Source organism: Astyanax mexicanus, chromosome 7 (genome assembly GCF_023375975.1).
Source record: "Astyanax mexicanus isolate ESR-SI-001 chromosome 7, AstMex3_surface, whole genome shotgun sequence".
Taxonomy (NCBI): Eukaryota; Metazoa; Chordata; class Actinopteri; order Characiformes; family Acestrorhamphidae; genus Astyanax; species Astyanax mexicanus.
Window position 1 is genome coordinate 21,482,197 of NC_064414.1, and position 11,938 is coordinate 21,494,134.

Here is an 11,938-nt window from a genome sequence, read left to right on the forward strand (position 1 = left end):
TTATTGAAAATAAGCAAAACAGTTTAATGTGGAGAGACTCCTCTTCCTGTGAGTTTTCCCCCGGGTGTTTTCGTCCGTTGGCCGTCTCAGAGATGCCACTGTTTGGAGCACAGCTATGAGTCTTGAGTCTTGAGTGTTTAACTGCCTCAGGGCAAAAACTCACATCTCAACCATAACAACCCCTCCTGCAGCCTCTGTGGGCCTCTTCCTTCCCATAGTCGCTGGAGCGGCCAGCAAACCGAGGAGGCAGACTTCCATTCTTTCCCCGACTACAAAGATCTTCATTTTTGGAAAGGCCGATTCAGAGATTTCGGATTTGCACAGTGAGCGGGAAAACAAAGCGAGCGGGGAAAATGGAAGGAACTGCCAATTCAGGCCTGGAGACTTCCTTTCAGTTTGCGTCTCCAAAACAGTGGCCATCATTTCCATCACACAATCGCACAAAAGATGCTCTCTTTGCGAGAACAAAGCCGATATTTATCTTTAATGCGCACGCATGCAAACACTGTTTAAATAAGGTGCATCGTTCAACAGCCAGCAGTGTCATAACATTCATTATGCTCAGATTTAACCTCCACAAAAGACCAGAACAGAGCAGAAACCTACAAAAGCATAAACAGGGCCTTTAATGAAACGAGTGTGAGTTCATAAAAATGCTGAGTCAGTGACTAAATAGGTAATGGACCAGTGATATGGAACCTGTTCAAAGTCTTTCTCTCGGTCTCTCTCTCTCTCTCTCTCTTACTCTTTCGTTTCTCTCTCTCACAGACACACACACTCATACACACACACATTCTATAAATCTTGTGGGAACTGAGCTCTTTATAATCGTATCCATCAACTGGAATGATTTCTCATGCCCACGCTGCTGACTCACTCGACTCATCAGACAGCAAAAAAAAAAAAAAAAAAAAGTTTTTTTTAGTGCACCCAACAACCTTTCCGCCACGGCCGTACATTAACCAAACTGTCTCTCTCACCTAATTGGTCAATTATCGGACAGACTATGGCTGGGGAAAAGCTCTGTTTATAAGCCTCTAGGGACGCTGATAATAAGCATTAGCAGCACCCTGGACTCTCTCTGTTCATTTGTAATTCAATATAATGAGTTTGGATTTTTTTTGAGCACCATCCCCACGTCCCCTCATCATAACCATCCGTCTAGCTTTACTCCTATTCAGAACGTAAATAAAGACTGCAGTCAATCCAGACTTCAATCGCTGCTCTGATTTTGTAGATAATAGACTCTGTACAAGCCTCATATTGTTTGGCTGCTCGGCCTGCCAAAATGTTTACTATTAATTACTGACTAATGGAGCAAAGATAGCTGTGGAGAAATGGATTCTCATCAAGGAAGCTTCCAAACCTAAACTCATCTACTTTTAAGATGTATTATTTTAATCCTAGTAGGTTAAAGTAGGTTATATTTTCTATATCTTTTTTTTTTTTTTTAATATTTGGTATTTTCAGTAAATGCAAAAAAGCAGTATGTATTTTACATAGAAGCATCTTTAACATTTAGAAATGATTCAGTAATTGAATATGGTCTACTATAGGGATTATTCGAAGTTTACACTACATTATGTAATGCATTTATTCTTTTATCATGTTAATTTCTGACAATGCAGAATAATACAAAACCTAATGCAGTCTCTTCCCAAATCACATCTATTTGAATGCATATTATAGGTGCCGATGAGAGAAATAAAGCTGTAACTTCAACGAAAGTTAGTGTAAAAAGAGTTTTTATTGGGAAAGATGGAAAGCAATGATTTCTATTGGGCAAGAAATTGTGACACAGCGTAATTAAAGTTTTTGTGTTCAAATTATGTAGTAAACTAAAAATTGACACAAATGGAGATACTTGATTTTCATTTGGACAACAATGACAGTCACCTACGCTAAAAAAAAAACCTTTTGTCTCCAAAATGTCAACTGTACAGAGAAAGCTAAAAATAATTTCTTATGTATGTAAACAATGTATACAAACAACTGCTAGATTAACTTTTCACCAACAATCAAAGTCAAAAATTGAGGTATAGGGTTTTGTCTGACAGTGATGATTGTTTTACACATGCTCTGCTTTACACATTTTTTTTGCATTATTAATGCCAACTATAACTAATAATAAATAGGTTAGAAACTTCTCAATTTCTTATTTAAAATAAAAATCCCTATTTAAAATGTTATGTTGTCCAAGACTAGGATTAATCCCTTGAAATTCAAAGTTAACAACAATATAATCCACTTGTTACAATAAATAAATGGTTGATGGTGGAAACTCCACTGTAGGGTGATTCTCATGAAGACCTTTACATTAACATAAAAAAGTTTTTCACCTCATTGCAGCATTTTTTCAAGTTGAGAAGCTAAAATAGAATGTGTATTTTACTATATTGATAATTTTTTCATATATTTTTTTTAAATAGAATTTTATTATCATTTGAATCTTATATGATCCAGCATAATTCTCATTACCGTTACAGTAAATGACGAAGCTAGATCAACGGTTCAAAACATTTTTTGATGATTAATTTCATATTTCCAAAACATATTCCATCAACTTAACAACACAGTCCTTGACAATTACTTTGATCTTGTTTTTTTATTTATTTATAGTTAAGCAACTCTCAACTTTATAGCAAATAAACTTAGTTAAGGCAATTGTGTAATAAAACATGGAACCAGAAAAACAAGCAAATTTCAGTGAAACATATGACAAAGAAACTCTAGCCTTGGCTGCTGCCTTCTTGCGTTAAATCTCTGTCAGTCTTTAAAAAATTAATATAACCATTAGACTAATCAAAAGAGTAAAAACATCAATGACATTGTTATATATATATATATATATATATATATATATATATATATATATATATATATATATATATATATTTATTATATATATATATATTTTTTTATTTTATCATTTATGGTAATTTGTATATATATATATATATATATATATATAATGAATTACCATAAATGATCAAATAAACTCTGTTAAATTACTCTTTTAGCAGTCTTACATAAGAATCTCATTACCAGCTCAATGGTTCCATTACCGTTATGGCCCTCACAATGCATGCTAATGAGAATATTGAGTAACGGTAATGAGATGCTCTTGGATAATTTCACAAATAACTTAAAATGCTAATATGCTAACAACCTATAAGTTTGCCAGATGTCAAAGCCTTATATTGTGATAATATTCATGAAATAATTTATTTTTATATTTTTTAAAATAATGAGTATTAGACCATAACAGTAATGATAATAGACAGTGTAACTGAGGATAGTTTTATCAATATTAACACAGATTTCTCAAAGGGAGAGAAGAGTGACCAACTGACCTTATCTCCATTTTGAAGCTTGTCTCTGAAGTGATGCATCATGGGATAGATGATCAATATAAAGGCACCGTGTACTTTTTATAGGGGGGGGGGGGGGGGTGAAATCATGAAACGGTAAAGAGAAAAAAATTGTTCGGACACAGTTATTTTGTTTAAAATCAAGTACATTTTTTGTTCAACACAAAAAATATTGACATTGTGTATAAATATAGATATTTTTAAATGACTTTACCCTATTGTATTCATTTTATATGCTTAGTAATTTTTATATGGTTTAACTTAAAATTAGAAAGAAGGGATACGGACACATAATGGTAATGAGAATTTCCATATATTTTTTATTTAATTTATATAAAAATAATTTTATATGATGATGAAAACAATTGATCCATACAGTACTCCATATTTGCTTTACACACAATATCAGAGTTTTTATGAATTAAGTATTGATTTAAAAAAAAATGTCATGGACATGTTCCCTGCAGCTTCATGAGAATCACCCTGTAGTGGTATACAGAAAATGTGTCACTGTTTAATACTTATTGACCTATATATTTTAAACTGTAAAGTTCAAATATTTACATTGTTTTATCTTACAGGTAAAGCCTGCCAGACTGGTATATTATGGGAAAGTAATACAGCTCAGCAGATATGTAGTGTAATCTTTTCTGATCACTAAGACTTGTTCAGCTGGCCTAACTAAAGATAAGTACACTAATGAGAACTTGCTGCTTCTGAGTCTTCCTGCTTTGCTAAAACTGTGCTTCACATTAGAGGAAGAACTATCAAATCATCAATCATCAAATCATCGCTGTGTAATAAAACATTGTTTTTTACTTTACTACATCATTTGAACACACAAACTGTTCCTTTACACTGTGTAAAAAATCTTGATGAATAGACCAATAAAAATAATCTAAATTGAACTGAAATTTAACATTGACTTCTATTAAGAGTTAGGAAGTTTTTATCTTCCTTGTGTAAAGTTGCTGTTGCTGTTTATCATTGGACAGCAACAAAATAATAAATGTTAAGGCTGTTCACACCTGTTCTTTTGTGCATCTAACGTTATCAAATACCTCTTATCATTTCCACTGAAGGACAGACTAACTATCAGCCTAAATCCAAATGAGGCAGCTAGTTTTGCTTTTGCACCAGCCACTGTAAAAAATCATTAAAAACAAACGGTAGAACGTCTAGCAGCAAGTCAGGTCGCGGGGGTAGCGGTTCTAGCAAGGAGCCCCAAACTTCCCTATCCCGGGCAACATCTTCCAACTCTGACCTGGGGATCCCTATAGGCGTTCCCATGCCAGAGTGGAGATATAATCTCTCCACCTGGTCCTAGGTCTGCCCCGTGGTCTCCGCCCAGTTGCCAAACAGTTCAAATAAAATTACAGAAAATACCATAACTAATTTAACAACGACTTCCTGTAAATTGACAGCCTTTCTTTGGCTCTGTTCTTTGTAATTTTACAGTCAAAGTATAGTGAATTACTATTAATGTTCTTTCTGATAGAAAACATTGCTAAAACGTAAAAAAAAGCAAAATAAAATACTGCATTAATAAATTTAAAGTCTGTTATCTGAAGTTTGACATCATTTATATAACAGTGTAATTATGTTACTTGGTAGAATTACTCAAGTGAACTCTTGAAAGTAATTTCATGGGACAGTTCTGTTAAATTAATATTCATTTGTTTTATTTGATTTATATTTACAGCAAAATGTACAAAATTTAAAACTACTTTACTGGTCTGTATTTTACACCAAAGACTGTTTATATGTCAGTGAGTGTGTTTTTACAATGAGGCCCCATAAATTAACATTCAAACTCCTTAAAAAAATTGTACAGATGAGTTAGAGGTTTGTTAGATTTATTAAAACAGATGTTTTTACTGTGATTTTCAAGTATATTCTCTTTTTACATAAAAGACAGAATTTTTTTTTTTTTCCTATGGTTATTTTTTGCTATTTTTTTCACAATGAGGAGTATCATCTTATCCATTAGCTTGTTCACATTTAGTAAAGTTACACCTTTTGCTGGATAGTTACCAAAATGATGAAACATGGGGCCATATTTTAGCGATCTATAGCGCACTGGTCAATTGCCTATCGTGCAGCTGAATTTAGGGCGTGTCGGTGTTTCTTTGGTATCGTAAGGGCACCGAAAATATGCTTTGGGTGTGTTTTGGTGGTGTGACATCAAATAAACCAATCAGTGTGTCACTTGCCATTCCCATATGTATGCACAATATGCCAGAAATTTAACTGAATACCTCTAGACCACTATGCCCATTAGTGTAGATTTATTTCTAAATTGTTGAGGGTGTGTAATCATAGCAACGCGCCTTGAGCAGGATATACGATAGATTGGTGGCTCACAAAGCCGACATCAGTCCAACATAGTTAACTCAAAAACAGCTATCTTTCTGAAATGACAGATACCTGAAACAGCAGTTGGCTGACTCGGGGGATGCCCTTTTTTTCTTTTTTTTCCAAATATGTTTTGCATACATGTGCACAAAGTCCAAAAAACAAACAAACTTTATAAAAAATAGATTTGGAGACTTCAGTACATTGGCAAGAACTATGAGTTCTAGCAGGAAAACTCTAGAGACAAAGTGCAGCAGGAAAGATTTAATCCCAATAAACACGTATGACAATTAGTAATAGTGTATAGAGTCTTTGGCGAAAGCCCCGTCGAAAGCCCAGGTCCGCAGCGTCTGGAACCTCGCAGATCCTGCCGTACAGATACGGCGGGGTCGGAGCCTATCCCCTGGGCAACCGGCGGGACAGAACTGGAGGCGATGGGGAAGGAGGAGGGTGAAAACGTATGTCAGCGTCTGCAAGCAGGGGAGAACCGGTATGAGGGAGGTCTTAATAGGACAGGTGGGAGTTGGTGATTGGCTAAGAAAAGTGGCGTGATTTCGAGTTTTCCGCTAGAACCTGCGCGGAGCTTTCAGTGACAAAGTGAAGCAAGAAAGATTTAATCCCAATAAACACGTATGACAATTAGTAATATTGAATATAGTGTATATAGAGACTTTGGCGAAAGCCCCGTCGAAAGCCCAGGTCCGCAGCGTCTGTAACCTCGCAGATCCTGCCGTACAGGTACGGCGGGGGCGGAGCCTATCCCCAAAAACATTAAAAGATATAATTACCCACATGAGGATCCTTTACCTGGTTCACGTATTCTGGAAGGAAAACAGTTATAAACAAGCTTAAAAGAGGTGTTCAAGATTTAAGTGTTATTTGCTAGGTACGTGTGTATTAAGTTGCGCTCATGTTATGATAGCATACATTTATTCGGTACTTTATATACTGTGGCGGCTCTGGGTTGTGTGTGTGGCTGCCTGCAGGCATGTTTCTGTTCTCCTGTGTGCGAGGATGACAGGGGTGGGGCATCTCCCTTGGGAGGGGTTATGCAGAGAGGGTGGGCACCACTCTGGATCTGCCATCTGGGAGACACACAGCTGGGTTGGTGGCCTTTTGGCTATTTTAGCTCTGTGGGGATGGTTTTAGCTCTCCTAGACTTGTTAAAGACTGTAAGAGAGTGGCAAGCCGGTTCAATAAAAGAGCTGTTGAGCATTCAGCATGAGTCTCACGGGTCTTCCTACCTCTTCCACGCCACAATACATTTATTAAGTACTTGTATAAACTGTGTGAGCTTATTTATAAGCGTACGATAAGCATAACGTTGACTTGATCAGCATGAGAAAACACTGCCCGTGTTGAAATTCTAGGAGCATAAGGAGTAGGATATATTATTTGAAAGCGAGCTGCCGTGACAGTACGTTACAAAGCAGTATATTAATTTATAAAAAGCTCATATAATGTATAAAAAGCTCACAACCGCCTCCAGTTGTTTGCAATTATATATATATATATATATATATTATATATATATATATATATATATATATATATATCTCGAACAAGATGGGTGAGGGTATAAGAACGGGCACGGCCCGCGATCGCAGCAGCGCGGACTACGAGTCCAGTGGGTATTAGAACGGGCACGGCCCGCGATCGCAGCAGCGCGGACTACGAGTCCAGTGGGTATTAGAACGGGCACGGCCCGCGATCGCAGCAGCGCGGACTACGAGTCCAGTGGGTATTAGAACGGGCACGGCCCGCGATCGCAGCAGCGCGGACTACGAGTCCAGTGGGTATTAGAACGGGCACGGCCCGCGATCGCAGCAGCGCGGACTACGAGTCCAGTGGGTATTAGAACGGGCACGGCCCGCGATCGCAGCAGCGCGGACTACGAGTCCAGTGGGTATTAGAACGGGCACGGCCCGCGATTGCAGCAGCGCGGACTACTTAACATTGAGGCACGTCATTTGCACAGCAGTACGTCAAAGCAACCCGTGATGGTAAATGCGCAAAACATCGGCCACTAAAAAAGTCCTAAGGCAATAGCATCCGTGGCCCACGGCGTCGATTAATATTTTAATACGCGGCATCATAAAAGTCTGAAATTCTGCAAGAAAGGTACATGCCATAAAACAAAACATAGCACAGGCAACAAAAAATTAACCCAATAAGAGCCAGCAAATCACCAGAATTAGACCAGGCGGCGTCAGTGCAGTCATCGAATAATGAACGTTGCAGGGCTGTACCTTCCACGAAATCACCTAATCGAGAAACCTGTGCAGTACTGTACATTTGAGTGTTTCTTATACAAGCAGCATCGGACACGAGTCCAACCAAGCAGCGGGGCGTGCACGGCCTGAGACAATAAACAACGCGGACTGCGATTACAGTAAAGCATTAGAGCGGGCACGACCCGAGATAATAAACGATGCGGACTGCGAATACAGTAAACCATTAGAGCGGGCACTGCTCGAGATAAAAAACAATGCGGACTGCGAGTCATTAAAGCATTAGAGCAGGCACGGCCTGAGATAATAAACGATGCGGACTGCGAATACAGTAAACCATTAGAGCGGGCACTGCTCGAGATAAAAAACAATGCGGACTGCGAGTCATTAAAGCAATAGAGCGGGCACGGCCCGAGACAATAAGCAGCGCGGACTGCGAGTCATTAAAGCAATAGAGCGGGCACGGCCCGAGACAATAAGCAGCGCGGAAAGTTAGTACAGAAAAGCAATAGAGCGGTCAGCCCGAGATAATAAGCAGCGCAGAAAGCGAGTCAGTAAAGCAATAGAACGGGCATGGCCCGATATAATAAGCAGCACAGAAAGCGAGTACAGAAAAGCAATAGAGCGGGCACGGCCCGAGATAATAAGCAGCGCAGAAAGAGAGTCAGTAAAGCATTAGAGCGGGCACGGCCCGAGATAAGAAGCAGCACAGAAAGCGAGTACAGAAAAGCAATAGAGCGGGCACGGCCCAAGATAATAAGCAGCGCAGAAAGCAAGTACAGAAAAGCAATAGAGCAAGCATGGCCCGAGACAATAAACAACGCGGACTGCGAGTCATTAAAGCATTAGAGCAGGCACGGCCCGAGACAATAAGCAGCGCGGGAAGTTAGTACAGTAAAGCAGTAGAGCTGCCACGGCTCGAGATAATAAGCAGCACAGAAAGCGAGTCAGTAAAGCATTAGAGCGGGCACGGCCCGAGATAAGAAGCAGCACAGAAAGCGAGTACAGAAAAGCAATAGAGCGGGCACGGCCCGAGATAATAAGCAGCGCAGAAAGCGAGTACAGAAAAGCAATAGAGCGGGCACGGCCCGAGATAATAAGCAGCGCAGAAAGCGAGTACAGAAAAGCAATAGAGCGGGCACGGCCCGAGATAAGAAGCAGCACAGAAAGCGAGAAAAGCAATAGAGCGGGCACGGCCCAAGATAATAAGCAGCGCAGAAAGCAAGTACAGAAAAGCAATAGAGCAAGCATGGCACGAGATAATAAACAATGCGGACTGCGAGTCATTAAAGCAATAGAGCAGGCACGGCCCGAGACAATAAGCAGCGCGGGAAGTTAGTACAGTAAAGCAATAGAGCGGCCACGGCCCGAGATAATAAGCAGCACAGAAAGCGAGTACAGAAAAGCAATAGAGCGGGCACGGCCCGAGATAATAAGCAGCGCAGAAAGAGAGTAGAAAAGCAATAGAGCGGACACGGCTGCGAGTCCAAGAAAGCATTCGACAGAAGTTCGCAAACAGTGCAGACAGCGAGAGTTACAATAATAAACACGTTCGAGGAGTAACTAGGTACATTTTTTTATGCTATAATGCACTTGTGATTAGTAAAACTGCTGCATAACAATGCTTTATGAATAAAACTTAACCAATTATGAAATTATCACAAAATAGCGCCACTTCCACAAAAATAACTTAAAACAAATTAAACAGTTATAAAAACAATAACCCAATATGAAAAAGTATTAAAGCAGCTCCATAACAAAAAATGCCACGATACAAATATCAAATACAGTGCTTTTAAATTAAAGTGCAAAATATATATACGGTAAGTTTATTAATTATTGATCATATTAGGTTTTGGTGCTGCACGAACGAAGCACTTTGCATGCAGTGACTAATTTTAAGAAGGGTCAGCTTCACTGAGGCATGGGCGTGTGTGTGGACAGTAGGACTGGAGCAGGCTATCAGCGCTCCATTGCTGTTTCAATAAATACCCAAGTTAATTTCGAGCACTAAACGCAAGCAACACAAAGCAGGACTGCGTGCGGAGCGGCAGAAAAGTAAAAAACGGAGGGCGGGCGCGGGGCTAAAACAAGCGGGAGCGAGCAGGAGCGGGTTTAAAAACAGCAATCCAGCCCAGACTTCTCGAGCGAAGCGTACAAACTCAGCCACAGGCACCTGACAGAGCCATGGAAAACGCAGAAACACCAAGCAACTATCTGAACATTGCTGAGAAAAGCCTCAGCGCTAGGCTAGAACGCCACAGAATCGACACTGAGCCGAAACAACCAGCACGATTCAGCACGCGGCTGTGAGCCGAGACAAAGCATCGGAGCAGCAAGCTTCGAAGGCAAGCGCGACACAGTCATGTCGTGATCCAGCAAAACAGAAACCCGGACCGCCAACAGCAAAACACAGCGAGGATTCAACCAAAACGCCAGCGACAGAACAGAGAGTAATACGAACCAACACGGACCCTACGAGCAGGAAAAAAAAGAGTCATCTTCGAACGAGCAGCCACGCAGACGGGCGAGAACGGCAAACTGAGACAAAGGGCAGAAACACAATGCAGCTACGCGGCAACGACCGGCGCCTGAAAACGTATGTCAGCGTCTGCAAGCAGGGGAGAACAGGTATGAGGGAGGTCTTAATAAGACAGGTGGGAGTTGGTGATTGGCTGAGAAAAGTGGCGTGATTTCGAGTTTTCCGCTAGAACCTGCGCGGAGCTTTCAGTTCTGAGAGTTGCTAAGTTAATAAGTCATGCATGTTGGCCAACTTATCCTCTTGCTCATGATCAGCAAAGGCTGGTTTATTGGAAGCCCAATTAGCGGCACTCTCATTAGCAGCCTGCTCCCATTCATTTACCCGACTAATGAGTTCTGAGGAAAACTCACTTTTTCCACTGTACTCAAACCAGCTATCATGGTGGTAATCATACAGTCTTGCCCCTGTCTCAGACACAGAATTATGTAGAATGTCTCTGTAAGTTAAACCTAAACAAGAAACTTGTTAGATGATCTATAAAATCTTTATGATCTATTTTATATGATCTATAAAATATTTATTCAGTCATACAAATAGACCACGCTTTTCAATAAGAACAAATTTTATATGAATTTATATCTGTATGTTTACAGCACCAACATTTATCAACAACTATTTTCTGCATATTAATGCATTTTAATACGGCAAAAGACAAACCGTTTGCTTAAAAAAAGTGCAAAAAGGAAGTCCTTCATATCAAAGAACAAAAAGTTTGCTTAAAAAAATGATTGCAAATACAGTAGTTCATCTGTGTAAAATAAGTTCATTATAACAAGTCCTTCATAAGCAACAAGGACAAAACATTTGCTTATAAAAGTGCAAAAGGCATTTGAACTCATTTATAACAAAGAACAAAAAAGATTTAAAAACTGATTGCAAATAGCTCATTCAATAATAGCAGAAAACTAGACCACAGAGGCCCAACATTTATTGAAGCTAATGAGAGAGCTGTGGTTTGGCCTGCTGGCTCACAATGGACTGGATGTCAATGTCAATTTTCGTGGTTGTCAAAAGTAGAATTACGTTTTTTTTTTTTTTTTTTTTTTAATTATGAAATTATGAAATTATTTTTGATCTATTCGCGGGCCGCACTGAGTGATGACGAGGGCCGTGTGCGGCCCCCGGGCCGCCAGTTGCCCATCCCTGCCCTAGAGGGAAAAAGAGCACCATCTACCCACCCAGAAAGAGCAAGGCCAATTGTGCTCTTTTAGGGCTCTGGCAACTGATGGGTTTCGAACCTGAATCAGAATTGGTTGATTTGATGATTTTGGAGTTTACAGTTTCCAAATGTTCAAAATATTGTCCTCAGGAAGATAAAAGGAGAGATTCCTCACTTCTACTGGACTATGTGATGGTCAATACAATAACTGCTATCAAACAAACCCTTTTTATGTGGGCAGATAGAAGTTACATGGAGAAGTATTCCACACCTCCAAGAC